This window comes from Lygodium microphyllum, chromosome 18, assembly GCF_053477565.2.
Source record: "Lygodium microphyllum isolate KBCC chromosome 18, Lygodium_microphyllum_v1.1.10, whole genome shotgun sequence".
Lineage (NCBI taxonomy): Eukaryota > Viridiplantae > Streptophyta > Polypodiopsida > Schizaeales > Lygodiaceae > Lygodium > Lygodium microphyllum.
In genome coordinates, this window is record NC_141152.1 from 84,612,383 (window position 1) to 84,640,326 (window position 27,944).

A 27,944-nucleotide genomic window follows, 5' to 3' on the forward strand; every position below is an offset into this window, starting at 1 on the left:
CAAATTCAAACCCTAAGCCTTCTCTCTAGCCAAATCTCAACATACCCAAATTTCCAACCCTTACCAATCATGTCTCCAAAGCAATGCCTATAGTTTGCTACAAGTATCATCAACTTGGACACTTAGCAGTGAACTGTCAATCCAAGAGGCAAGCTGTTCAAATCAATCACTTGGGAGCAATTGATGATGAGGACCATGAAGATATGCCAGACTTCACTGAAGATGATGATGATATTAGTGATGCTTCAGATACTTTACTAGGTATACCAAATCTTCGTTCATTATTAACAATGAAATGTTTTGTGCATGGTCAAGAAAAGATTATGTTGCATGATGATGGAAGCATGCATGATTTTATTTTCGCAAAGTTGGTAAAAGAATTGAACTTACCTAATATTCCAACTCATTATTTCATAAAGGCTATTCTTAAGTACTAGATACAATGGCACACAAGAAGTTTATGATTTAGAAATTAAAATTGGTGATTATATTAAGCGTAAAATTTTCTTAGTTGTACCTTTTATTTTAGGAATGCCTTGTTGTCACAAATATGATCCCGATATAGATTATTCCACACATTCCATGAAAATTCATTCTAATAGGAATCAAATCACATTACATGGATTGCACACTTTTGATAATTTTCTATTGCTTAGTCACACAAGCTAAATGTGCATTGAGAAAAGGTAGCAAATCATACTTAGTATGGGTGAATGAAATTGAAGCTAAGAAAAATCAAATGCATCCTAGGCATACATAATTTCTTTCACAATTTAAATATTCTTTTGATGTTGATTCACCACCTAGTTTACCACCTAGACGACACGAAGACCATAAAATAGACTTAATCCTAGGTTCTCAACCACCATGTAAAGCCCCATACAGACACAATCAAATTGAACAAAAAGAAATCCAAGCACAACTTGGAACCGAGGACTTATTAGGCCTAGTAGTTCTCCTTTTGGTGCACTTGTCCTATTACTCAAGAAGAAAAATAATACCTATAGGATGTGCATTGACTATCATACCCTAAACAAGTTCAATGTTAAGAATAAATATCCAATCCCTAGGATAGATGACCTCATGGATAAACTATAAGGGGCCACTATTTTTAGCAAGATAGATCTCAAATCTGGATATCATCAAGTACGATTGGATGATACACCTGACATTTTCAAGACTACACTTAGATCTCAGTTTGGTCATTATGAATTTCTTGTTATGCCTTTTGGTTTAACCAATGCACCAGCTACATTCAGTCGTATGATGAATGGTATATTTTTAAAGTATAAGAATTGTGTGATTGTTTTCTTTGATGATATTTTGGTTTTCAATAAGAATGAGAATAAGCATTGTGAACATCTATCTTTGATTTTCAAATTGTTGAAAGAGAATCAATTATATGCTAACCTTGACAAGAGTGACTTTTTCCAAACCCAAATTGAATACTTAGGTCACATTGTTTCTTCCAATTCGTGTTGATCCTAAAAAGATAGATGCAATTTTGAATTGGCCAATCCCTAAAAATGTGCATGAGTTACATTCTTTCTTAGGTCTTGCCAGCTTTTATAGAAAATTTGTGAGAAATTTTTCATTGCTTGCTTTTTCTTTGATGAAATTATTAAAGAAAGGTGTTGTGTATCATTGGTCTGACAACCAGCAAAAGTCTTTTGATTTATTGAAACATGGTTTAACACATGTACCTATTTTGCAATTACCTGATTTTAATCGATCATTACTTCTAGTAGTCACACTGATGCTAGCGGATCAAGAATAGGAGCTTTCCTCATGCAAAATTCAAATCCCATAGCCTATTCTAGTTGCAAACTTAAACCCTCTGAATTGAAGTATTCTACCTATGATAAAGAATTGTTAGCTGTAGTTCAAGCCTTACGTCAATGGAAACACTATCTGATGGGATCCGAATTTATGATAAAAAATGACCAGCAAAGTATCATACATTTCCTTAGTCAGTCACAAATTTTTGACCGTCATATTAAATGGACTACTTTCATTCAAAGTTTCCATCTAGTTATCCAATATCAACCTAGAAGAGAAAATGTTGTTGACGATGCATTGAGTAGAAGACCGAGTATCCATAATATTTCAGTTCTATCTTTTGATTCCCTTATTCCTATGAAGGATACCTATGACCATGACCCCAAATTTCAAGCTGATTGGAACAAATTGGTTACTAATAACTAGATTCTAATTGATTATGTCTTATTTTGATGGATTTATGTTTTATGAGAAAATATTGTGAGTCACTGTTCAATTTAGATCATTTGTGTTGCACGAAATTCATTGTCCTCCATATCAAGGCCATAGAGGTATTATTTCCACTTTAAGAACATTAGTTGAAGATTTTTACTGGCCAAAAATGGAATATGATGTTTCTAACTTTGTTTATGAGTGTTTAATTTGTCAAAGAGTTAAGTGACACCATGGTAAGCACTATGGTTTGTTAATGTCTTTACCAAATCCTAAACGTCCATGGAAACATATTTCAATGGATTTTATAACAGGTTTTCCTAACACACAAGCTAATCATGATATGTTTTGGACTATTGTAGATTGATTTAGCTGTCTTCATGTTGCAAGTGCAGAAAGTGAAGGTTCCATTGCTTGTGAGCATGAAGTTGAGAAAGATGCTGCCTTTGCATTAGGGCTGCTTGCTATCAAGCCAGAACATCAGCGGCTCAAATGCTCGAATAGTTAATGGTGTTATCTGTAGGGCAGCTGATGCCATTACAAATCTTGCTCACGAGAACAACAGTATAAAAACTTGTTTGTCCTGTTGGAATGTTCTTGCTTCTGGAGCTCATTAGAATAAGCATGACAAAGGATAACAATGCGCAGGACTCAAGTGCAGAAGCACTCAAAGTATTGGGAAAACAGGTCACCAAAGTAGCCTGTGAGGTTTTCCCATTTTATTTTAGTTCTGAGAAAAGCTTCCACGTTGTCGTCAACAATATACACAGTCGGAAGCACTTGCTAGATTGCCTGTATGGCATTGCCACTCAAGGCTTATATTCTTTCCAGCTGATGAGGGTCTATATTCTAGCTGATGACACATTATTTCGTTTATATTCTTTCCAGCTGATGAGCGTCTATATTCCAGCTGATGACAAATTGTTTTATTTATATTCTGTTCATGGGGCCCCACATGTGTTATGTTGTCTATAGAGCGGCGTCGCGAACCATCTCTATAGACCTTGTGTTGTTCTAATGTCACTGTAATGTTTTTCTTTAAGTTTTGATGTGACAGATATATTGCTTACATCCCAAGTTCAGTTGTAGGAATTTCTTGGAGATTTTATCTTTTGCAATGATGTCGCTTATCCTTATTTTACATGTTGTATATTAAGGAGTGATAAAGCTCTTTTGATGCCTCTGAATAGGCTGTTATAATTCAGGAGTGATGTAGCTCCTCATATATAGCGCCCTATTGTAATTGACGAGTGATGTAGCTCCTATGAATAGGCTCTTGTAAGTTCAAATCTCCGTTGATGTTGTAATTCACGAGTGATGTAGCTCCTTTGATGCCTATGAATAGGCTCTTGTAAGTTCAACTTTGTAATTTTATATTTTGAATATTAATATAACGGTAGGCCTATATAGAGCTATGGGTTTTTCCCTTGAGCCCCCAAGGGTTTTTTCATCCATAGTAAGGGACCTTTATTTGAGCGGGGGTGTTAGCTATATATAGTCTATCTATATATAGCGCCCCTGTTAGCTATATATAGTCTGTCTATATATAGCACCCCAGGTCCCCTCTATATATTCCTATCATGTGTGCTCAGTTGACACACTTTTGGGGTTCCACTTTCGGTGTCTCATATCTCTCTTCTCTCCTCTCTTTCTTTCGTCTTCCTCGCAGTTTCCAACATTAGCAAACAAACATATTTTCTACCATGCAAGAAAACATTACTTGCATCTCAAGATGCACAATTGTTTTTGAAGACTATTTTCACTAACCATGGTTTACCAAAAGTATTATTTCTGATCGTGATTCTAGATTTTGTAACAATTTTTGGACTACTTTGTTTGCTAATTTGGGTACTAAGTGATGGACCAAAAAACGAGCCGGCACTAGCTCATGCACTAGCCGGGCCTCGTCACTACGCACAAGACAACCCCTCGGCCTCGCGGCCAGGAGCATCTATCAAAATCTCTGCCTTCCTAAACATTGCGTTTGTAATACGTTGTAGTCCAACTGATCCTAACCCAATGTTACTCCTCAGAGGGAGTCCCTTTCACATAGCCAAATAGGCCCAAATCACATACACATGGGGTTCCTCCTACGGCTGAATGCCGTCAACCCTCTGCGACTCTCCTAAACCTTGGGGATTGGCCCCTGGATGTGTCGCTCAACAAATAGACATATCGCACAAAAGTCACTCAAGGTACCAAATAAACGTGTCCAGGAATGTACCATTGTCCTTACTTAATTTCCCCTTTAGGATCCCACGGCTAGCCTACAGCATGGGTATCTCACTGCCTCTCATCGTAGGTCATGTCCTAATAAACCAATTGCAATGCATGTCCAGGAGCTGGTCACTGATACTTTTAAATTCTTTTTCATGCTCTATGCATTACGTGGATGTCTAGTGCTCAAACATTTAGTAAACAATATCGTGCACAAGTGCAAAAACATCCTTTTAATGGTTTCCAACTATCGATTGTGCTTCGTTGCATGGCATTTTACGGCTTTTTCCCTTATTTTTCATATCAAAAGCGGACAAAACCGAACTAAAACACGGAAGCAAGGCTGATCTGAAGCAAATCTTCATGCCTCAGCCTCACTATACATTCACGGACATTACTCATAATTTTTCCAATTTTCCGAAGCCCAAAATATAATGTTTCCCTATTTTTTAGGGTTTTTCCACCATTTTCTTGCAATTTTTCCCATTTTCTCCCATTTTTTTACTATGGCCCTTAGTTCATTTCAACAAAAAAACAATTTTAGTAGGTGTGGATTAATTTATTGCATCATTTTTAGCCCAAAAAACCCTATTTTCCTTCATTTTTATGGTTTTTCGTGTCTCGGTTTTCTATTTTCTGCTATCCCGCACATGTTTTTCTGATTTTTTAAATGAAGAATAGCCAGAAAACAACTCAAAGCACGGCATACTCAAAACTCAATCCATATGAACACATTTTTATTAACCAAATTTGCATCAAAAGGCCATTTTCTTTGTAAAAATAATTATTACCGTGTCTTACGGGTTTTCCCATTAAATTTGGCACATCCCACGATTGATTTTCAGCCATGAATTCTGCTTGGAATCAGCAATCTACAATGATTTGGCATTGCCCTTCAATCTCGTCAAGAATCGGCATCCATCCGGCCATCCATTTCCATTCTACTCTTCCACGCACGAACGGGGGTTAAGAGGAGAGAGAGGGAGGAGAGAGAAAGACTGATTTTCTCTCTCTCCAACAAGGCCACCATCTTGCGGGCGAGAGGAGGCGATGCGGAGCGTAGACTGGAGGCAGGAGCCTGGCATAATCTCCTTCATGGCTTATGCTTGAAGCCTCTTCATGATTTGGGGGGGGGGGGGGAGGGGGGGCGCGATTTTTTCGGCGGCTGCAAAAACAGCCGCCGCCCCCCTCCTACATCACGATTTTTTGGAGGGGGGGGTGCCAAAGGTCACCCCCCCTCCCTTACACCTCTTGGGATTTCCCAAATTGGGCCCCCCTTTGGGCACCCCGGCCGGTTTCGGGCCATCTTGCGCGTACGGACTCCGATCGTCCCTCTGAAAATTTCTACGAACTCGTCTCACCATCCCGCACTGACCGGAAGCTCCACTGACTGGCACAGGTGCACGGAAAAATTACGAAAATTCTCGGAGTGTCGTACGGGCGCCCGTCAAGCACTTGACGCTTAAAATCGTCCTAGGTCGAGCTGTCGCCTTCGTGGTTGAGCATTTTCCCCCGCATTTCCACATTTTTCTCCTATTTTTAGGCACGTTCTGGGGCCTAAAATCCATCCTTCATTGGCGACCACGGGATAGGACGACTCAGTCCGTCGAACGCACGAACATATCTGCACATAAACAACCAAAGAAGCATCAAACTGATACAAAACAAATATATAATAAAACTCAGCACAATGCTCCCCCTACCCCTGGACAAAACCAAGGAATGACATCCACAAGGAGTAGGCCTAGCATCATCTAATAGAAGATCCGAAGTGAGTCACAAACCAGCTACTCAACACAGCCAAACTAAAAAAAACCTATCAAAGAGGTTGCCCTAAATGGTAGTCTGAACTACTTACCAACTAAAGACAACACAACTAGGAGCTCCTACAAGGCGAGGACTCCTATAGCCTGATCAAGGAGTATTTTCTTTCAGTACATTTCTTCTTTTAGGGTTTTTATTTTATTGACATACTTGGGCATGTAAAAAGGAGGGAGCTGAGCATAGTGACCCAAGGAGAACAGGGCATCGGCCTCAGGACCTGTCTTGGCACCCAAGAACCTACCAAGCCCTCGCAAGGCGACACTGAATCCTTTTCTAACGCTCACTTTTATTTTCGCTCCAACCTTCCTTGTTTTGTCATCATTTTTTTCTTCAGGAAGAAGCCACCCCTAGGAAGACAAGGTATCGGCCCCGGGTCTGATTCGTCCCCTGGAACCTACCAGGCCCTCGCAAGGCGATGATCAACTGCTTATATATTTTCATTTCTTTTCTTTTCTTTGATAGGGGTTAGAACCCCTTTTTACACACCTTCGTATTTATATTCATCTGTTAGGATGTGCCCGATTTCTTGGCATCATTAGTATTATCTGCTGACAGGCTTCTCTAACTGCCTCACTACTAACAAGAACTTCTAGAACGGCTGCCTAGCAGGTTAGCAGAATAGGGCCACTAGGGCGTCCCTCTAAAACAGGTCTTTCGATGTCGGACAATGTCTTTACAGGAGGCAATGACTACTCCAACCTCCCTCAAACATACTTAGCCTAAACTTGGGACTTCATGCCTTGGTTGCCGATCCCTAACAAAAATGTGTCCCCTCGACAAGTACAAATACACATATAACAGGAAAGAAAGGTACTCGTAAAGGAGAAATATCACCTGGATTGGCCATAAGAAGCTTCCATCGCAGCAAAGGCTCCGCCAGGCTCCACCAAAGTCCATGAACCACGAAATCTGTCCAACACAACACTTAAAACAAAAACCCGATTAAACGCACCCGCACTAGACAGGGAAATGGCCCTCTTGGCCTAATGAAATCAAACACTTCACTACAAAACTACATCGGCCCTCTTGGCCTAATGAAATCAAACATGACTATGCAGAACATCCTCCTGAAAACAACTATGATAGACAGCAAAGCATACCATTCCCAGGGAAACAAAGGCTCGTAGCCCTAAACTAGGTGCATTAGATTATGACCTATCCCTCCAGCGTATACCACAAGAGGTGTTCGCATCACATGTCGTCTAACCAGTCTGTGGGTCCAAGATAATAAAGGCAGATGAGTCTCGCTTACCCTCTGCATCACCCAAATCAACCATCGTCTGCCAAAGAGGGCATGTTCAGAAAGCATATCTCACAAACGACCAGGTCCTGTCTCACCATCAATAGATATATCGGGACAAGGGCCACAATTAAAGAAGAGGTCCTCTTCATACGCAAGATTAGCCAAAGAATCGGCAAACTGATTCCAATTCCGTGGAATCAACTGAAAAGACACTCTATCGAATTCGCCTAGCAGGGCCATGGCAGTATGATGGTACATGCAAAGGATGGGGTTTCGTACCATGTACGTCCCATTGAGTTGATTTAAAACCAACTGAGAGTCCCCTTTCACCAACAACTGGCGGATACCACCCTTCTTCGCAATATTCAAACCCATAATCAGGGCTTTGTATTCTGCCATGTTATTGGTAAAATTCACCCCGAGATAAACAGCTAACTTCATGACAATCCGTCGTCGGGGGTCTCGGATGACAACTCCTACACTTCCTTTTTTGCATGGACCCCTGGACGCCCCATCAAAGTACAAGGTGTACGTCCATAAAGGGTTTACATATCCCGCCATCCGGAACTCTACTCGTAATTATGGTAATCGAAATTCAGCATATTCAACGGGTGGACTGTAGGCTCCATCCCTCCATCATCATTGAATTCAACAGGGATGCTCATCAAAATTTGTAGGCAGTGATGGCAGAAGACCTTGATCTCCCAAATAAATGTCCCGCCTTCTTGCTCAATCACCTTGTATCCTTTGCTCCACCAAATGAGCTTTCCCTGATGATACCTCTGTTCTAAATATGGGTGTTCTAAATAAGGGATCAGACGACCCATCAACCTCTATCACGATTTCCTTGCAGATGTTTGATCGATCTGGCCTAGACCTGCAAAGCAGTCATAGCATTAGTGCAGTCAGAAATAATAAGTTTTAATCTTATTAAGATTAACCTTATTTTTAAATTCTATCCCCTCAAGGTCAGCTAACAACACTGTAGATTTATTCTTTTCTATCCTAACGATCCTATAGGGCCCATCCCATTTGGGTTCTAGCTTGCCTGGGAATAATTCACGTCGTGCGTCATAATACAGAACAAGCTGTCCTTTCTTGAAGGTGTATTTCTTGGCTTTGATGTCGTGTAGCTGCTTCATTCGGCGCTTCGCCACTTCTTGGTGCAATAAGCTCTGCAACTTAAGCTCATCTAAATGTGCCAAGGTCGTCAAGCACTCAAAAAGTGCGTCTGTATCGCTCAAAGAATGATTGATGGCAAACCAAATAGTTGGCAGCTCAATCTCTAAAGGCAAGACACACTCCTCCCCATATACTAACTTGAATGGGGTATGGCCAGTGGCTCGTTTGAAAGTCGTATTATAGGCCCACACTGCCACGTATAACTTTTTATCCCAATCCCGTTTCTTTTCCGACACAATTTTGGACAGGATGCCCACAAGCTGCTTGTTGGTGCTTTCAACTTGCCCATTGGCTTGCGGATTATATGGGGTTGTCTTGTTATGCTTGATTTTCCACATTTTTGTCAAACCTTTGATCACCTTATTCAGGAAATGGGTTCCGCGGTCCGACACTAATTCTTTCGGCGGACCAAACCGGCATATTATCTGCTCTAAAAAGAAACTAGCTGTTTCTTTAGCATCATCTTTCCTTGTTGCACGTGCTTCTAACCACTTCGTGAAGTAGTCGGTTGCGACAATGATGTACCTCTTTTGTGTAGTCGACGACGGAGTAATAGGACCCACAAAGTCTATTCCCCACTTCTCAAATGGAAGTATCGCCATAATAGGGGTGAGTGGTCGTTTCCTATTCTCTCGACTGTCATGTCGTTGGCAAATATCGCATCACTTAACATACGCAAACGCATCCTGGAAGATGGCAGGCCACCAATAACCTGCTCTTAAAGCCTTTTGTGCTGTAAGCCGTCCAGCAAAATGGCCACCGCAAGCAGAATCATGGCACTCTTCCAAAATGAATGGCACCTCGACAAGCATCACACACCGGCGATAGATATCATCAACCCCTTGCCGATATAATGTACCTGCGATCAAAGTAAACTTTAATGCTTGCTGCTTAATTTTCCTTGTCTCAGCTTTAGATAATTCGGATCCAGCCTCTCCCGTCGATAAATAATGCGTTATTGCAGCATACCAGGAGGGAATAGATGCCGTATCTATTTTAAATAACATCTCCATGTCACTACCTTCAACCACAGATTCTTTCGGCTCCCCAAAGTCCACAAGACATTCCACGATGCCTTGCAACCTTGGTGGCTTACTCTTGATTTCATAATCAAATTCCTGCAAAGTGATTAACCACTTTGCTAGACAATCAGGCGGCTGTAACTTATTCATCAATAGTCGAAGTCCCTCCGCCTTCGTATAAAGCACGACTTTTTCATAGAGAATGTAATGCCTGAACTTCTTGGTCCCAAAGACCATCGCTAGACACAATTTCTCCATGTAAGTATAATTGATTTCGGATACGCCTAGCTTCCGACTAGCAAAAGCAATCGGGTGGTACCACTTCTCTTCCCAAATTTGGGCTAAACAGCAGCTGATACTATACATCGTGGTTGCTGAAAATATATAAAACACCTCACCTCTTTTAGGTGCTTTTAAGACGGGCGCTCTTGCTAGCTCTTGTTTCACATCCTCGAATGCCACCTTACAAGGGTCACCCCATACAAACGAACAGCTAAAAGACAATAAATTTGTAAGCGGCAACGTTCTTTCTGCTAAGGCGTTGATGAATCTATGGTAGTAACCAACCGAAGACAGAAAGCTATGCACCTCCTTCGGAGTGCGTGGTGGACCCATGGCAACTATAACTTTAACCTTCTCGGGGTCTGTCGTAATTCCTACCGAACTGACCACATGACCCAGCAATAGCCCATAAGGTACTCCAAAAACACACTTTCGTGGGTTTAGGGCGATGCAAAATTGTCTACAGCGCTCAAAGCATTTTCTTAGAATGATCAACTGCCTTTCTCTCAAGGTGGCAACCCCTAAGTCATCAATAAACACCTTCAACTCTTCAGGGGATATGTCACCGAATGTCTTATCTGCTGTTCGTTGCCATGAACCAGGCGCATTGCATAAACCAAAGGCCATCACATGGTACGCAAAAGTACCAAATACAGTGATAAAGGTTGTTTTCAACTTATCCTCTTCTGCAATTGCCATTTGGTTAAATCCTGCAAAACAATCCATAAACGAATATATCTCCCTACCCGCCAATTGATCCAAAATCTGGTCAATAAATGGCAACGGGTAGTAGTCCTTAACTGTCTGCTTATTCGGCTCCCTAAAATCTACACATAATCGGATTTGATTATTCTTCTTTTTTCTAATCACAACTGGCGAACACCATTCCGTGTGTTGCACAGGAAAAATCAAACCCGCTTCTCGAAGCTTCTGTAACTCTTCAAACAGGCCGTCCCTCAATTCGAAAGGCATACGCCTTACTTTCTGCCGTACAGGACGACTGCCCTCTTTCAACAGAATTGTATGAACAGCAAGACTAGGAGGAATGCCTCTCAACTCATCATAACTCCAGGCAAAGATATTCCTGGATCAAGGCCACATAGTCCTCCCTTTCTGTTGTACTGAGCATAGAACCTAATTTGATTGGCCGCGAATCATCAAGCGTACCAAGGTCTAGCTTGATAACATCTGCATCTCTTATACGATCTTGGCTCTCTATCGGCTCGTTCAAAGTAATCTGATAGATGTCCTTCGTGGTGGATCCCTCTTTGGACTCATCACTCGAGGATGTCTCACTGGCAGATAAATCTTCTAATGTCTCCAATTCTGTAGAAGATAGAGGAGCTCTCTCACTCTGTGGGGACTCGAGATAAGCATCAACCACCACACGCTGGGCACCTTTGCCGAATATCAATCGACCGGCGGGTATATCTACTTGGCAGTCCGCTTGCAAGATCCAAGGTCGTCCAAGTAATACTTGATAACTTGGGCGGCCTGCAAAACGAATCACCCTAAAGTCCAACAGGCATTCTACATTTGCAACAGTGACATGGACCTTAGTAATGGAGCCTTCCGGCTGTCTCAAACTATCATCTGCCATTCTAAGAATTGTGGAGGTATCTTTCTGAATCGCAAGACCCAACCTTTCCATCAGTTCAGAACTCATAATGTTAACAGATGATCCCGTGTCGACAATGGCATAATCTACTAATATCCCATCGACATAGGCTGCAACCCTTGGGCAATGCTTCTCAGCATGCTCAAACCAGTCATCACCCACTCGTGCAATACCCAAAGGTTCTACAATATAACCGGTACGCAGGATCTTTCTAAATTCCTTGCGTACTCCTGGGGAAAGCTTAATAAGCTGTAAAAGATTCACATCCGGTTTGACTTCACAAAGAGAGCTTGCCAAATCGAATTCATGATAGTTTGATAGAGCTCGCTTTTCACGCCAAACCATCCTCTCTTTAGGTCGTTGAACTGGCTTTATTGCCTCTTTCTTAACTTTCACCTTCTTCTTTGGTGGTTCCTTATCGGCTTTACTTTCTACGGGCTTCAAAGGTCCCCCTTCCATGGCAGGATCCAAAACTTGCGTTCCTTTGTCGCCTTGTTTAGGGTTTTCGTCAACAGGCTTATCCTTGTCGGCTTCTCTACCCTTTTGACCTCTTGTAAGAACAGCTCGTAAATTAGAGGTTTCAGCATCGTTAACACGTACAGCCTCAATCAAACTAACCCCACTACCACTTGGTAGCTCCTCCAATGTAGTCTTTGGTCGTTGAAGTATTTGTTTAGGCCCATCCTCTCGCTGGGAATCATTTCCTGGGGCACGATGATTAACAGGCCCTGGTTGCCGACTTCCTCGCTGGAGGGAACTGATCTTACTCCAGCAAGTAGCTGCTAAATGGCCAGATTTTCCACAAATGTCGCACTTAACATTTGGGCAATTTCTTGGATAGTGCTGCCCACCACACCATTTGCAACTAAACCTCGAAGGTACACCCTCCTCTGGGTATCTACTTCCTATCAAATTTTTTTGTTTTTTAAGGAAGTTGACATCAACGGCTATTTGTCGATACTGCTCCGTAATCATGTTGGTATAATGCTTCATCATGTCCTTAACCTCGCCAAGAACATTGGAAGAACTCGACTCATAGCCTTGGTCATTACCATGTCGTTCCATTGGCTTAACAATTCGATTAGGCACTGGTTGTTGAGCCACAGGCATGATGTTAGAATTAACCACCTAGCCTCCACCACTTGAAGCCATTTGACTGCCCGTAGGCATCGACATGCTAGGGGGAGCTGGTAATAAAGGGACATTCTGTATCATGTTCCCTCTCCCATTAGGGTTAGCCATCGCTATCCCTTGGCTACTACTGCCATTGGCCATTGACACGTTATTTCCCAATACTAAACCCATGTTCGAATTGCCTCGAGAAGCATAGGCTGCTTGTAGTCGGGATTCCACCTCTTGTGCTCGTGTAATGGCAGTATCTATATCCCCCAAGGGGACACTACTCAACTGCAATTGGATATTAAAGCCCAAACCATGTAGGAAATATTGCAATTGGGCAGCTGCGGGGATAGGAATAGAGGTGTCCAACTTACGGAAAACCTCTTTTATCTTCTTCGCATAAGCACGAATATCCTCGTGTGGATCTTGGCGGGTCATGTTGAGTACACGCAACCAATATTGCCCACCCCTTTCAGGGGAAAACTCCCTTCGAAAAGCTCCATAAAATGCATCAATGTTCAATATGGTTCCGGCTTCTAAACCATGATACCATATAGCGGCTCTTCCTTTGAGAGTCATGTTGAAGAACATCATTAAATGTCCTTCTTCTTGGATGCGACAATTAAACATCAGCTTTTGAAACTCCCTAATGTGGAGTTCCGCATCTTCCTCAACTAGCCCATTAAAAATGGGTAGCGGGTAACCCAGAGCCTGCAAATCCATCATTCCTGCTGGAATTTCAAGAGGCTGCGCCATGACGAGGATTGGATTTGCACTAGGAATAGGGGATGGTGGGGTTACACCTCCCGTACTTGACGTGGACTGGCTTATGGAAGGAAGGGGAGCACTAGAGCTTCCACCTTCTCCTAACTTACTGCTTGTGGTACTAAGACCACTAAATCCACTCCCTCGTAAGGGTTCAGCACCGCTACGCTTAGGGGAATATCTCCTAAAAATTTCAGCATGTCCCCTAGCTCTTTCGTCTCTTTCTTGCTTTTGGATTTCTGCTAGACGATGCTTATCAATAAATAATAGATCAATCTCAGTATCCTTTGGCATAAACTGCTAGTTGGTCCCTAAACAACCAGGATTCGAGAACCGCCACTTTTAAGCGGCTCCCGACAGACGCACCACTGATGGACCAAAAAACGAGCCGGCACTGGCTCATGCACTAGCCAGGCCTCGTCACTACGCACAAGACAACCCCTCGGCCTCGCGGCCAGGAGCGTCTATCAAAATCTCTGCCTTCCTAAACATTGCGTTTGTAATACGTTGTAGTCCAACTGATCCTAACCCAATGTTACTCCTCAGAGGGAGTCCCTTTCACATAGCCAAATAGGCCCGAATCACATACACATGGGGTTCCTCCTACGGCTGAATGCTGTCAACGCTCTGCGACTCTCCTACACCTTGGGGATTGGCCCCTCGATGTGTCGCTCAACAAATAGACACATCGCACAAAAGTCACTCAAGGTACCAAATAAACGTGTCCAAGAATGTACCATTGTCCTTACTTAATTTCCCCTTTAGGATCCCATGGCTAGCCTACAGCATGGGTATCTCACTGTCTCTCATCGTAGGTCATGTCCTAATAAACCAATTGCAATGCATGTCCAGGAGCTGGTCACTGATACTTTTAAATTCTTTTTCATGCTCTATGCATTACGTGGATGTCTAGTGCTCAAACATTTAGTAAACAATATCGTGCAGAAGTGCAAAAACATCCTTTTAATGGTTTCCAACTACCGATCGTGCTTCGTTGCATGGCATTTTACGGCTTTTTCCCTTATTTTTCATATCAAAAGCGGGCAAAACCGAACTAAAACACGGAAGCAAGGCTGATCTGAAGCAAATCTTCATGCCTCAACCTCACTATACATTCACAGACATTACTCATAATTTTCCCAATTTTTCGAAGCCCAAAATATAAATTTTCCCTATTTTTTAGGGTTTTTCCACCATTTTCTTGCAATTTTTCCCATTTTCTCCCATTTTTTAATTGCTGAAAATTAAGTTCAGTTTATGGGCTGTGGCCCTTAGTTCATTTCAGTAGAAAAAGAATTTTAGTAGGTGTGGATTAATTTATTGCATCATTTTTAGCCCAAAAAACCCTATTTTCCTTCATTTTTATGGTTTTTCGTGTCTCGGTTTTCTATTTTCTGCTATCCCACACATGTTTTTCTGATTTTTAAATGAAGAACAGCCAGAAAACAACTCAAAGCACGACATACTCAAAACTCAATCCATATGAACACATTTTTATCAACCAAATTTGCATCGAAATGCCATTTTCTTTGTAAAAATAATTATTACTGTGTCTTGCGGGTTTTCCCATTAAATTTGGCACGTCCCACGATTGATTTCCAGCCATGAATTCTGCTTGGAATCAGCAATCTACAATGATTTGGCATTGCCCTTCAATCTCGTCAAGAATCGGCATCCATCCGGCCATCCATTTCCATTCTACTCTTCCACGCACGAACGGGGGTTAAGAGGAGAGAGAGGGAGGAGAGAGAAAGACTGATTTTCTCTCTCTCCAACCAGGCCACCATCTTGCGCGCGAGAGGAGGCGATGCTGAGCGTAGACTGGAGGCAGGAGCCTGGCATAATCTCCTTCATGGCTTATGCTTGAAGCCTCTTCATGATTTGGGGGGGGGGGGGGGCGCGATTTTTTCGGCGGCTGCAAAAACAGCCGCCGCCCCCCTCCTACATCACGATTTTTTGGAGGGGGGGGTGCCAAAGGTCACCCCCCCTCCCTTACACCTCTTGGGATTTCCCAAATTGGGCCCCCCTTTGGGCACCCCGGCCGGTTTCGGGCCATCTTGCGCGTACGGACTCCAATCATCCCTCTGAAAATTTCTATGAACTCGTCTCGCCATCCCGCACTGACCGGAAGCTCCACTGACTGGCACAGGCGCATGGAAAAATTATGAAAATTCTCGGAGTGTCGTACGGGCGCCCGTCAAGCACTTGACGCTTAAAATCGTCCTAGGTCGAGCTGCCGCCTTCGTGGTTGAGCATTTTCCCCCGCATTTCCACATTTTTCTCCTATTTTTAGGCACGTTCCGGGGCCTAAAATCCATCCTTCACTAAGATTGATTTCTCATCTGCATTCCATCCTGAAATCATGGGCAAACAGAAGCTACTAATAGTAAAATTCTAGATCTTTTGTGTGCATACACAATTTCAAAACCACAAACATGGGACACACACTTGCATCTACTTAAATTTGCATACAATAATACACCACACATAGCTACACATATAGCACATTTTGAAATCATTCATGGACATAGATTACCTAAACTTGTCACATCATTGTTGAACAAAGTTAAAGCTGTTGATGATATTGCCAATACACATGCTACTATTTTTGTTCACGTTAAAGATTGCACAAACCCATTAATCATACACTATACAAGCTAATAAGAAAAGAAAAGCCTTGAGTTTCAATGTTGGTCATTATGTTTGGTTATGCATTGAAAAGATAATATTGCATAGTGTTGAGAAACACGCTGTTATTAAATTAGCACCTACGTTTTATGGACCTTTCAAAATAATTCACAAGATCAATGACAATGCATTTAAATTAGAACTACCCCAATATTTGAAGATACATAATACTTTTCATATCAGTTTACTATGACCTTTTAGAGGCCACTTACCTATCCACCCTATCTATGAAAACCATCCTTTGATAGAAGAAGAAATTTGAATCCTTGAACCTGGAACTATTTTAGACACTAACCACTAGAATTGGTTGTAGATATTCTAGATATTTGGTTAAGTTTAAAAATCATCCTCTTGAAGAAGCCCAATGGATGCACACCCACCACCTAAGTGCTTATCCCTTACTACTTGCTCCACATTGAGCTAATAGCAACTGTGGACAATTGCTATCCCACCCTAGGGGTATGATGCCAGAAGGCATATTCCATGGTGGATTCCGTGAGGTTTTTCGGTGGATTCCATAAAACTATATGTATTTTTCGGGGCTTGTACACAAGGTGGATTCCTTGTGCAGTTGATAGGAACGCCTATCCTTTTCGGGTGTCAAATTAATTTAAAGTACATGTGGGTGATTCCACAATGGGTGATTTCGTAAATTACGTATTAAATTAATGGATGTTTATAGAAAATGATAAAGTCCATGATCAGTCCTGAAGGTTATTTTGATCTCATCTCCCTCATAAGAATTTGATGGTAGCTAGAGCGCAAGTCAATCTTAGTGAAAAAGCATGTCCCTTTCAACTCATGCGGCAAGTCCTCAATCCATGGGATGGGGTAACGGTTCTTCATCGTGATTTTTTTCAAGCATCCAAGGAGAAAGAACAGAGGGAAGTGGTAGGTGTGTGGGATGCCAGATCAAGTATTCGTGATGGAACGTTGCTCGGGTCAAAAGGAAATCCATCCTCCGAGTCATAGAATTGCTCATGATCAACATCCTCAGCAAGCTCAGCCTAGTCATTGGGAAGGTCATCCTCATCATTGTGCCAATCTTCCATGACATACATGCTGTGAACCTTGACCTCAGTTGTCTTGAATGGGTAGTTGGAGGCATGATCAATAGTGTACTTATCCCCAATTTAAAGCATAGGTCTATTTCCTTCCATTCCTTCACAACATCCAGAGAAATGAAGTGTTGGCCACCGGATCCATGGGAAGGTGATGCAGTCGACTATTTACTTTTAGCATACTTATTCTCTGCATTAGAGCCACATGTTGTCCCACAAGTGCCCATTTTTCTTTCAACATGGAAGGTAGGGTAAGTGGGTACTTTGGGGTTGTTATTAGGCATAGAAGTGCCTCGAAAAACACCTCCATATGCAGCTGATCTTAAAGGGTTGGGGGGCTGTTCAGAACCTTGCTGAAAATGTTCATTCTTACGGTACTTTCTCGCATATCTCTCAACTAGTTCAATTGCATAAAACAATGTGATAGACTTTTGGGCCATGATATATGCTGATAGGCTCGATTCCAACCCCTAATATACTTGTGCAATTTAGCATCATCGCTAATGCTCTCCAGATACATGGTCAAGTTTATAAACTGATTTGTGTACTCACGTGCACTAAGGTTATGTGGTCAAGAGTGTACCATTGTCTTGCCAACCGCTCTTTTTCCATAGGAGACACAAATACTTGGACCATATGCATTTTAAAATCTTCCTAGTCAATGAACTCATGATTCTCTCGATTGCTATAGTGCAACCATGTGTGGGAAAATCCTTCGAAGTGGAGAGAAGTAAAAAGTATTTTCTGATCATCTATGCGAGGGTAGATATTGAAGTAGGACTCCAACTTGGACATCCATTCCTCCAAGTTTGATGGTGAGGGAGATTTCACATTGTACCTAGTTAGGATGATCTTGTCATGTAGATCATGAAAGCCATGCTGCCCATGAAACCCTTGCTATCCATACATCCCGCGGTGGCCATACATACCTTGCTGTCCATACATCCCATGTGGTGCGTTTATCCCATGCTATCCATTATAGCTAGGCTGTCCATGATTGACATGCTAGTCATTGGTACCATATTTTCCATGATGGGGCTTATTCATATAGGGTGCATAGGGGCTCCTAGGGAGTGTGGGGGAATTTCTACCAAGGATGGGAGAGGGCCTCAATGGGGTGTTGGCTACATGGTTGATGGGGGAGTTCAACAAGGGCTCATCATGTGCATGAGAGGGTTCACCAATCTCATAGGTAGAAGGGAAAATTCCCTTAGCACCAAGTATGCCTTGTGGACCATGCAATAGCTTCTGATGTAGTGGACATCTAGATTCATGCCTAAAGTCATTGGCCTTCTCTTGGGATGAAGCAGTAGCTAATTAAGCAACAAGAGTGGTGAGCTACTCAAATTTCTGTTGAGTCCTAAATTTTGAGAGGGCCATGTTCTTGATCGCTTCATCAAACTTGGATATCGTTTTGGTGGTGGTTGGTGACCATGTCATTATGTAGTTCCATGTGACAAAGCTCATGTTGGCATAGGGTGTGATTGAGTAGGGTGTATGGGTCCATGTCAGGCATTTCCTCCTGCATATCACCATGGTAATCTTGTGCCAAGCTTAGTTCATCATTCATGGAGGTCAGGGAGTCTCTAATCTCCCTCTCGAGTTCCTCATGGGCCTTGTTTTTGCTTTTCTGGCTAGCCATAGGGATGTGTTTCACAAGACCTCCTATCAGTAAATGGGGCTTAAATTTTGGTAGGAAACTCTGATTGGTGAGATTTTTGATTTACCTCAGAGGGAACAAAGTCCTCTTTAAGACGATCTATTGGTGAGATTTTGATAGAAAATTATCATAGTTTTCTACAATGGAATTACTATGTCGGGTCCTAGCGAGTGGTCTACATCTTGTCCACAATGACCCTAATGCACAAAAATTAGCATAACTTCCTAACCATATCTCCACTTGGGGATATTTATGATTCAAACCGGAGGGGACAAAGCTCTCTTTGAGGTGATCTATAGGGTTCACTCCCAGATTCAATACATAATTTTCTATAATAGGATCTTCATGACTATCTTGTTGGACAGTGACAAAAAAAATTTCCTATCTCTTATTTGCAAAACCCTTATATGGATGGATCATATGTTGAGAGGCCTCATACAGCAACATGAATAGCATCTTGAGCATACTGAGCATTATCCCAAGTATCATTGCATATCCATCTGCTCTGTCATCAATGCGTACGTGAATTTACTTCCATACATATCTTTTGGCTACATGCACTTCAAGTGTCATATATGGGTGCCATTAGCATAGAAGGGGTCTCCAAAGGGGATCATTGTATCATGGGAGGTGGTGATCATGGGAAAGTATCTACACCTACATACAAGTATTGGGCTCTGGATCACTGGGAGGTGGGCAAAGTTCCCCTTGGGCTAGGTTGTGTACCCCTTTTGAGGGTCTTAAGTAGTAAGGGAGGGTCACCTATCTTTTGTCTTACCATCTCGCTTGGCATTGTCCTTTTTTCTTAGCCGAAGTATATATGGCACAAATTTTTATTAAGCAATTAGCATGAGATTCATCGAAAAGGAGATATTGGGCCTTTTCATAAGATGCAAGGAATGAACAAGAGTTAGGGTAGGGGTTACCTTGGCAGTTCAGTGACTCATTGAATGCTACCTACCCAATTACAAAGGTTATTACTCACTTTGAGGCTTATCCAAGGTCACAAGATAAGATGGGGGTTAATGTCTGCCAATATAAAGAGTTTTAGGATTAGTTATGATGCATGCATACAAGAGGGATTGAACCAGTAAGCCTATGCAATCTTTAATCTCTTCAATAAAGGGATTGAGCTTAGCAAGTGGATAAACATGAGAGATTAAGATCATATTTTCATACCTCTTTAGTGCGCTTGGAGAAGATGGTTAAGCATATCCCATCATGATGCCCATTTTCTCCATCAAGCAAGCCTAGTTGGTTAGAACACTCCCACGGATGAAGGTTTCATCATTCGAATGCTTCCAATGATGGTAATGGCTCCTATGCTTGTTCCCGAGCTTGAACTTCAAGGAAGGAAAGCTTCAAGTGAAGCTTTTATGGCTACTCTCAAGAAATTTCTGCATGCTAATCTCTATAACTTCAATCCGGGTAAGAAGGAGGCCAAAATGGTAAGGGTTGTCCTAAGGGCTCATATCCAAGGGTTGTGGGCTAGATCAAAAGCTTGAATTGAGCAGTAATGGCTACCCATAGGAATTATACAATAGGGAATTCAACTTAGGGCCCAATATCAAGGAAAAAGGGTCAAATCTCACTAAAGGAGGGTTCAACCCTTGCCTCAAGAGGCCATGAGTAGGAGCAGGAGGCAAGAGGCAGGAGAAGGCCAAGGAAGCAACGCAATTTGCACCGCAATTTGCGGGCTATTGCTCTACTACTTGGGGTAGGGTTTCCCTAACCACCGAGGTAATCTAAATGGAGTTGGAGATGAGGGGGATTAGGCTTTAGTGTTGGTGGCTAATGTCTTAGAGGTGTCTAGAACAAGCTAGGAGAGATTGTGTGGGGGCTTGGCAACCATTGGCAGCTTGCAAGATAGAGAGAGAAGGAGGGCTGAGGCAAAAAGTAATTGCGGTTTTGGCCCTCTTCCAACTTGTGGAACTCTAAACTTGGCTTGGAATCCCTAAATTTTGCATCAAAAGAAGTGATAACTTTCTATTTTAACCATTTTACCCCCAGATATGTGTGAGTCTCCACCCATAACTCCTACTTGCTCCAACAAGTTGAGGTTAATTGTAGTCCTTCTTGTGGTACATGTACTTGTAAGCTAGGGTTTTTGTATTTGAGAAGGAATAAAGGAGAAACAAGAAAAGGACCAAAGCTTGAAGCTCTGATACTAGTTATAATGAATGGAGCTAAGAGGAGAGAGGAGAGGAGCCAAAGATATAGAAAGAGAGCAAGAAAAAGAGGAAAGAAGTCTACAAGAGGAGAGAGAAAGACAGAAAAGAGAGGAGAAGGGAGGAGGAAGCCATGGAAGTTGAAGATCAAGGTGAAGAGTATATTCTTGATAAAAATTGGTTGCCCCAATTCTGGGCTCTTACACCTTATATCCCTTGGTCAATGTGTGATTGGATGTCTAACCCCTAGTTTGTATGTGTCCCACTTGTTACAACTTGGAGCTTGAGGATCGAGCTTGCTTGAGCTTGCATCTTGGATTGTGGAGCTATTGGAGTGCTTGATGGAGGAGGCAACTCGATCGAGCATGGAGGGAAGTTCACTACACTCGTACGTGTGAGGGCACATATGACAATGTGAGAGGTAGCCATTACACTTGGGTTGAAACACTTGAAATAATAAGTGATCCATGGATCTTGGTAGGTGAGGGAGAAATCCCACATTTTGGTTCCATTTTCAAGACCAATAGATTCAAGCTTTGAGTGCTTGTGCACTCTGAATTGAGCATTGAAGTAGGGTTTTCCCCAAATCGATACTTGACATGGGTAAGAAGCGAAGGAGTTCAAAATAGGGAAAAGAGAGCTTCAAGGCATTAAGACGGCAAGGAGAGAGAAGGGGAGGTATAAGGCTAACTATAAGAAACCAAGGGGATAGGGGGAGAGCTCATTTGTCATTTTTGAGTTGAGGGAGGAAGCTGAGAGAGAGAGAGAGAGAGAGAGGGAGAGAGGGAGAGAGAGAGAGAGAGAGAAGGATATATATATATATATATATATATATATACACACACACACAGAAGGCAGAAGCAAAAATTCGTTCATTGATTCACATTCCTACATCCCCAAGCCCTACAAGTATGCTTTGAGTATCAATCAATGCTTGTTGATCCTAGTTAGGACCCTGGTTGTAATGTTAGAATAGGCACAAGGAGTTATTAAGTGATTTTTTGTCATTTTTGGATCCCCGAGACCATCGCAGTTGGATGTTGTTTGCAGCCTCCTCGGATGGCCTTGACCACGACTCAGACTCCGACTCGAACCCTGGACGTAATGGGGACATCCATCCATACAGACTTAGATGGTCTAGACCACTCAAACTCGAACAAAATACTAGGCCTCAAACGGGAAGCCAAATTCAAATACCCATAGTAGTCCATTCGAATGAGAAACTATTTGGCCTCAGACGGCTGCACAACCCCCCATACATTCAGGTTGCTCAAACTCGAACGGTGAGTCAGGCAACACTATCACTCAAAGAGATTGTATAGAATCAAGATTCTGGAACATCCAACCCTCCCCAGGGCAAGCAAAGTCTAAGCCCAAACTAAACAACACCCACGTAGGCCTCCGATGTGTAGAATGGTTCATAGGGCAACTAGACTCATGAATCACGACCTAACAATCCAAAAAATGACTATGGTCATAGACCATCAATGATGTATCCTGATAGAGATCTAGACTAACTGATGGAACTTGCTAACCCTTAAACCACATGTCTAGGATGTCATAGAGACCAGAATGAACTAGCTAGAGTGGCTATCACCCGTCGCACGAAAGGATCAAGAAAAGTGTATGTTGCACTGTATTGTTTTCATTGGATTCGCACACTGCATCAGTTAAACATTTGATATGCACTAGAAATTTTGAAAGACTGATTTTGCACAATGCACTTTGAGGAGCACACTACTAACTAGCATCTGAGTGCTTGTATCATTGAGGATTGTTTTGAATAACAAGGAATTTACCCAATATAAGATAAGTTGAACAAACCCACTAGTAGGAGGAGACTACTCAACATTGAACACTGGCCAAGGATTCCAATCACTGAATACTGAGAGACTTGAATTGTCGAGTTGCTAGGGAGCAACATTGACATATATGATTAGGGATGCATCTCAACCCAGCTTGATCATATATGATTGACACCCACTTTCCCAAGAAACGGACAATGTGTTAGGAACTAGCACTAACCTGGAAAACGATGATCTTGACTTGGGAGAATTCCTATTTGACATCCATCAAATGATAATCCGATATGGTTTTCCCAAGAAACGGACAATGTGTCAAGAACTAGCGCTAACCCAAAAAATGACAAGCTTGACTCTGGAGAATTCCAAGTTGGCATCCATTAAATGATAACCCAATATGATTTTCAAAGTAAAATGGAGCATCATGATAGACTAGTCAAGGACATCATAGACAATCTCAAGGAAGATCGAAAGTTGGCAAGGAGAGTGCTGCAAGGCATCACTACCTACAATCAAGAGTAATGAGCTCAAAAGATGAGGCAAGTCATAGAAATGCATGAGGTCCAATGTATGTTAGCACTTGTGAATCGAAGTAGGATAGGACCAAATGCAGAGAGGGAGTGAGTACTAGAGGCGGAGCTACTCACAAAGTGACTCTTAGACAACACAGCTACAGAACAGAGTGGAGTAGCCCTAGCAACTTTGTTGCTTGCAGGACTAGGAGTCACCCCGAATTCTAAGAGCTAGACCAAGATACCTATGGTTGCCAAGAAACTCGACAAGTATATCAACTCGACAATGACCCTTATAGCTTTGTGAAGCACTTATAGCAAGTATTCAAGGCGGGTGAATAGCCTCATGAACCTTGCTCAATGTCCATAAGCTTTTATATTTTTCTTAGGAGACAAAGGGGAGACATTGTACACTAGTCTAGATAATGCCGAACACAATAACTTGAATAACTTCAAGAGTCTTTTCATCAAGAGAGCAGGATACTTTGGAAGCCTCATCGTTAGGTTGATGAATGTCAGTCAAAAGGACAAGGAGGATATCCAAGACTACATCACCCATGTGCAAGCAAGCGGTTTTCACTATGTTTATAAGCAAAATCTAAGGCAAAGAGCTTTGCAAGGCCTTGGTGAGAAACTCCACTTTGCAAAGGGATGTGCTAGTTAGGGTCTTCAAAGACATCATACAAGTGGATGACCTACTCAAGGAGAGGAGCTTGAGACCCACAATCTAAGACAAAAATGAATATAGAACCTCAAAAAGAGCTACAACCATTAGTGAAAGATCTAGCCAGAGCACATCTAGAGCACCCAAGACAAGGGAAAGAGTGTCGACCACATCTAGGAGTTGGTGGACATGAAGCTAGACTTGGCTAGGCTTCAAGAGATGATGAGAAGGTCTACATGGCCTCACATGTAGTGTGTGCATTGTGGAGGAAACCACCTTCCATCACCGAGTAAGTGGGTCCCAAATCGAGACCTTGTGTCAATTGCCATAGGTTTGGCCATGATACACTCCATTATCGACTATCAACACAGTTGCCATACTCATAGCCACACACATAGACTTACTACCCAGGAAATAGATTGCAACCATTTGAAAGGGGGGACTTGTTTACCCTCAAATGAACGAAGGTGGAAAATCCGGAAAAGCTAAAGTAGAAGACAAAGACAAAGGCCAAGGCAAAGAGAAACGGAAGACAAAGACGCACAAGGAGAAGAGTCCTAAAATAAGGGAGAAAGGCGCACCAGGAAAAGCGCAAGTCAAAACTTTTGTAAAAGAGCGCAAGTACATCATGGTTTGATTCAAGGAGCGCCGAGCTCTCACCCGTGCAATTTGTAAATGTAGACGGGCGGTGGAAAGGAAGCTAGGAAGATGGAAGGACAATGGGAAAAAGGGCCTAGGCTACGGCCGGCCATGTAAAAAAGGGGATGACCACCCAAAAGGGATTTAGGGTTTTGTATATAAAGTTGAAAAGTGAATGAGAAGCTCATTCTTGTGTGTGGCCAAAAGTAGCTCTCCTCTTCTTATTCTTCTTCTTGTTCTTGCTTGCTTGAGCTTGTGCTTGAGAGAGGGAGTGTGAGAGTGTGAGGGAGTGAGTGTGTGAGGGTGAGGGACCGAGGAGGAGAAGCTCTCCATCTTCTCCTCTCTTCTTCTCTTCTCTTTTCTTCTCTTGTCTTGCTCGCGATAATGGAGCTTGGAGCTTGGAGCGGGAGGATCGAGCTTGCTTGAAGCTTGCACTTGGATCGTGGAGCTACCGGAGCGCGCAGGAGAGGAGGTAACTCGAACGGCATGGAGGTAAGCTCACTACACCCATAGATATGGATGGCGCATCGGTTATGTGAGAGGTAGCCATTAGTGCTCAGCTTGGAATGCTTGAAACAATAAGCGGTCCGTGGATCTTGGCGGCTGAGCAAAAGCTCCCACATTTTGGTTCCGTTGCCAGGACCAACGGATTCAAGCCTTGAGTGCTTGCGCGCTTCTAATCGACCATCAAAGTAAGGGGTTCCCCCCGAACCGGTGCTTGAGATAGGTAGGAAGTGAGGGGGTTGAAGATGGTATTCGATCTCCTTGGCGAGTAGGTTTTTTGATTTTTTGAGATTTATGTTATGATATGGAGTAGTGTAGGTATTTACTTTGTGATTTGGATGCATTTAGGATAGGAAAAAACAAAGAAAAAGAAAAAAACACTAGGGTTCTCTGTTGCTGTATAACAGGCTAAAACATGAAAATAGGGGCATAGATCCTTGGAGTGTCGTTCGATTTCGAGCACCACAGTGGTTCCAGGCATGTCTGGCATTCCCTTGTAGTGTCTTGCACCTATCTGGAAGGTGCTGGACGATTTGGTGTAGTAGATGTCAGTATGGAGGCATCACGTGCAACTCACGGGCCATCGACCTTGTAGTCGAACAAGGCCGTCCGAGTCCCAAAATCGGACTAGTCCACACTCAAACACTCGGACTCGAACCAGTCCATAATCGGACGCTCGGACCGATCGGACCACTCGGACCAACCCGTCTGATTTTGGGAATTAGATCACTCAGACCACTCGGACTCGGACCAACCTGTCCGATCGGACACCTCGTCCCATCGAGGAAATCGGATCCATCCCTGTCGGAATCGGACCAGTCCGAAATCGGACCAGCTAAAATCGGACCAATCAGAATCGGACCACCCTGTCCGATCCGATTCCCAGAATCAGACGTGACCAAAATCGGACCACTGGGCTGATCGGACCAACTCAAAATCGGACATCTGATTCTGATAATCGGACTCCTGAAAATCGGACATCTGAGAATCGAACAAAAAATTGTCAAAATTAGACAGGTATCTAGAACACAAATTTTGACACATCTAAACCCCGAGATTGACCCCAAAGGCTACGTAGAGCTAAAGGCACATCACAGATCCATCACCAGGCTAAAATTTAGAGCACGTAGTTCAAAATTTGGCTATAAACGATCCTCCAAATTGCGCATGGTGTTTACCGTAACGGCCCTGTGGGCCGGGGGGGACTGCCCCCCCGAACCCCCGTAGAGGGGGCTCTGCCCCCTCCGCACCTCCCCCAAGTAGGTTGAAGAGAAAACACGCGCAGTGACAGGTCCTCCAAATTGAACCCTAGTGTAGTAATAGCTCTACACCAAAAGCCCATACCTGAACAGAGAGAAACAGAGACCCTAGAACATCAATGGGCCAATCTAGCCATCAAGGGCAAAAAGGCCACTCCACGAGAACACAAAGACATTGTGTTCATACCATGTCTAGTCAAAGCGAAATGCAACATCAGCAAGCTACAAATGCCAAGATGACTAGACATGACACTCTTGACGAGAGATGTACCTTGAGCAACACTGCACAGACAACCCAAGACATTGGTGGAGAATCCACATCTGGTCATGCAAATGGAGACTCAAGGGCATCTGTTAGAAGGCTTAAATTTACAAGCTAGGACCTGGAAGATGAAGACATAGTACCACCTGCTTATCTTAGGGTCAAACTCACCACGAAAAGAGAGCATACTATCGATGCTTTGATTGATGAAGGAGCAGATTTTAACATCTTGACCTATGAATCATGGACCCTACTAGGCCAACTAGAGCTCACACCGACTAGTGCAACTCTTAACCCTTATGGGGGACACCCACAAGCACTCATAGGGAAGTGCAAAATCCTTGCGACAATTGAAACAGAAAGCTTGCCTATCCTATTTCATGTTCCTCCAAATAGTGCTAGCTACAGGAAAGAAACCCTCCTAGGAAGACCCTTCAAAAGGGCAACCAAGTGTGAGGCCGACTATGTAGCACAGAGGATACACCTGACACTACCGGGTGTGAGGATAGTCACAACCTTTAGCAAGGGTGACCTCATCAAGCCTCGAGGGAAAGGCAAGGAAGGTGCTGACATAACAGTCAAGCCTACTAACGAGAGCAAGGACTTGTTGGAAAAACTGATACAAGCACAAGTCAAACAACATGAACCAGTGAGTGAGGCCAGGCCTGAAACAAGAAGGTCAAGAGACAATGCCAAGGATGGGCTTTGGACTTACAAATATCGTAGAAGAACCCAAAAGAAGCCCAAGCCTTATAGACGCAGGCATTGATGGAGGGTCAGCACAACGCCACGATGGATATCCAAAGCATTGCTACGTGTTCAAGGGTACTACGCAGGTAACCGATGGATTTGGGTACCAAAATCCCTTGCCAAACCGCCCCCATCAGCTGAAGGCCAGAGGGCATCAAAAGAAATGAAGCACAGGAGAAAATCTAAGAGAAACTCTAGGTCTCGAGGCAACAAACTAGACATGATTGTTCGAAAGAAAGAGCCTCAGCCTAGCATGCTAAATAGGCAGATGTCATATGTAGCCATTGAGCATGCACAAAAATCATTAGGGCCCAAAGAGCCTTTAATTTTCCAAGGGGAGAACAAGCATCATAGGCACAACATTGCTCAAGGCAAGGCTGATCGCTCAACAAAGCAAATGGCACAATCGCCTAATAGCCTCGAGCAAATCATTCAGCTAGTGCCAAGCCCACCTAAGAGTCCTAGATCTCCTACATTCTCTTCTTCCAAATG